Consider the following 3118-nt stretch of genomic DNA (forward strand, 5'->3'; position numbering starts at 1 on the left):
CGCCCCTGAGGTATTCAGTAGTTTCTGCGAATCATTCAAGAACAATGGGCCTAGTACTTCACGCCGTACACAAAAAGCTCAATCCGAGGCTTAGGTGTAGGGGGAATGGATGGGTTAAGCTTCTACGAATTACGAATGGGCCTAGTACAAACCTGTCGAAAGGCGGGATTTTTGCCCAAGACAGTTATTTTCAACCGGCTATAAGACGATTAAAAACGAGTGATATTTCGTTGAAAACTGGGAGCATTTTCCTGCAGTTTTGGCTTTGAATTCTGCAATTTCAAAATAGCTCCTGTTCATTTCATTCAATACAGGTTAAAATGAGTTCATTTTCCAGGGTAAAGACTTGCAGAGTGACTGAAAGAACAGGCTTCTGAAGTGTTTACCAGAACCTACATAGGAAATGAATAATACATGAAAAGATTCTTTGAATTCAGTCGAAAAGTAGTGTTAACTCATATAGGTTATGAAAAAAATAATAATAAACGAGCACCTAGGTTTAATAAAACCTATAATTTCCAACTGTACTCGTAAAGCTTCCAAAAATGTTGGGCAAGGCTACTTGTTGATTGTCAGGGATAGCCAACATACGAGACTTATCGGCTTAGAAATTTGTTCGACTGACAGCCTAATTAGAAGCTGTTGCATTTGAGATAACACGTTGGAAAGTTCCCTTTGTACCCACAAGTTAGTGATTTCTAAAAGGTGGGTTTTTTTTATTGGGGGGGGCTTTGGCTCATAGTTAAATAGATTTATGTATGATTTTACTATTGTTAAAAGTGGTTTTAATACATCACGTAGGATACAACATTATTTTTTAAAAGTGACATGGGAATTGAACGATAGAAAAAAGTGGATATCTTTCTGGGCCACTGAATTTTCTATTTTATTAATATTTTCTTCATATTTTGGTCCGTAGGGTCCTGTATTGGCTACCCCTCAATGGGGGCCATCCCATTTTGTCGTGTTCTATATTATGTTAACTGTTTCCCATACAGTTATGTATCAGTACTTCCACACGTTCATACGATGGACGTATACCCGTTCGATAGATAATTATTACATATTTTACTGCAATGCAGTATATTTTTTCTATCTTTGCTGGTAGTCTCTTCAGTTCTCTGGTGACACTTTGGCCCGCGTTTGATAGGAAGTTGGGAAAACAGTTTTGTATAACTGAAAGTTTTTGTAGAAAGTGAAATCTTTTTTTCGGAAAGCAAATTTTTTTGAATAGTATAATTTTTTGGTTGGACATGATATAGTAGTGTGGTACATGTGATGCAAAAAAAGACAATCCTTAAAATGTCAAATATGACCTTTGTTAGACTGAATTTTTAAATTGGCATTTCAGTCCTATCTCAGCAGGATAAACAAGATAATTCACCTTTAAGTATTACATTAAAAATAAAACATCACTAAAGAAAAGCATACTTGAGAGCATGAGTTCTCGCCCATTTGGAATCGAGGGTACAAAACTTTCACAATTTCACCAGTGAAACAATATAAAAAAAAAAAAAAAAAAAAAAAAAAAAAGGACCCTAACGGAAAAATATTGGTTAATATTCCAAAGATTTTGTTTAAAAAACTTGAAGTTCAGAAGACTACTTTTCACTTGAAGAAAAGACAAACTGAAACCATTCTTCAATGCACACTGTACAAGCTAGTCTTGTCTTGCTACATTATGATGGAAGAGTGGGAAGTCTATATTTTCACACGATTAAGCAATTTTCTTGTAAAAAAAAGTGCTCTTTATTGATATCAGTTTTTAAGTGTGTAAATTTCTCTATTTTCTCCGAGGTAGATATCTGAAGATGTTCTAAAGAGTGCTCTTTATTGATATCAGTTTTTAAGTGTGTAAATTTCTCTATTTTCTCCGAGGTAGATATCTGAAGATGTTCTAAAGTTATTTATTAGAACGAATGATTTTGTGTCAAAACTAATATTAACGGGTTGTTAGGGTTTAATCCCTTGAAATAAGTTATACCATTAGAAAGATATTCGTATCTAGGAGGTTGATTCATAAGGGAAAAAAAGACTGAATGTAAACCATAAATAATGAAAACCCAAATTCATAAATTAGAAGAAGTTCTACTTCAATTAATTTGATGGCTAACATTTTGAAACTTGTTAGGTGATGGTCATTTGCATTGTTACAATTGTTAGTTAGTTAATATTCGTCATTCCACCACGTCGTTTTGTCGTATTTTGTCCGTGTTCGTTTTTCGTGATAAATGTTTTGGTTTCGTGACGTTGATGTCCTAGACACAACATTCATATTGTACTGACTTGCCTGCAAGGAATCGTGGTGGAATGACAAATGTTAGCAGTAGATACCTAACTAGGAGTAATAGTTATAGTAAATGAAAAAGATGTTTCCGAGTACCAAGAAAATCCTCTTCGTTTCATTTCCTTTTCATACTATGATTATAATATTAAAGTATAAAAAGTACAACTTTTTTGTTTTAGTTCAACCTCTATTCTTTTCGTTAGAACACTTCTTCTAATAACAATTTACAAAAGAAATGCATTTCTTTCGTTATTTCCTCACTTTTTTTATCTGTTACTTCTCTGTATATTTTTGTAAAAAAAAAAAAGATTAAAACATAATTATATTGCAAGATATTACATTACATTTGAAATATTCAACTTAGTAAAAAAAATTAGCTTAGACAAATTTGCTTTTAACACCAGTTTCTTTAGCTATGTATTTTTTCTATCTTTAGTATTTAAGTTTTGTACTGATTAAAACATAATTATATTGCAAGATATTACATTACATTTGAAATATTCAACTTAGTAAAAAAAAATTAGCTTAGACAAATTTGCTTTTAACACCAGTTTCTTTAGCTATGTATTTTTTCTATCTTTAGTATTTAAGTTTTGTACTAAGTTAAAAAATCTGGTGTGAACATCACACGACTTTCTATTACATTTGCGGAATACGTATTTGAAAAAAAAAATTCTAAGTCCCGAGTTTGAGCCGCCTACGGCGATAACTTTAACAAGACGTGAGACTTAATGTTAGTGACGTTTTTGTATAAATAAATAATTTAACTGTCAAAATCAGAGAAGAAGATAACTTTAACAAGACGTGAGACTTAATGTTAGTGACGTTTTT

The 3118-nt window shown here is 32.1% G+C and overlaps 1 long non-coding RNA gene across 1 annotated transcript; it reads left to right on the top strand.

The window, feature by feature from the left end:
* The first annotated feature begins 1543 nt into the window (after positions 1-1543).
* Positions 1544-2546, top strand: LOC113470260. Its single transcript, XR_003393378.1, has 2 exons — positions 1544-1742; positions 1823-2546. It is a non-coding gene; the product is annotated as an uncharacterized LOC113470260 (long non-coding RNA).
* Positions 2547-3118: the final 572 nt, after the last annotated feature.

The sequence above is a fragment of the Diaphorina citri genome, unplaced genomic scaffold (genome assembly GCF_000475195.1).
Source record: "Diaphorina citri unplaced genomic scaffold, Diaci psyllid genome assembly version 1.1 scaffold1469, whole genome shotgun sequence".
NCBI classification, from domain to species: domain Eukaryota; kingdom Metazoa; phylum Arthropoda; class Insecta; order Hemiptera; family Psyllidae; genus Diaphorina; species Diaphorina citri.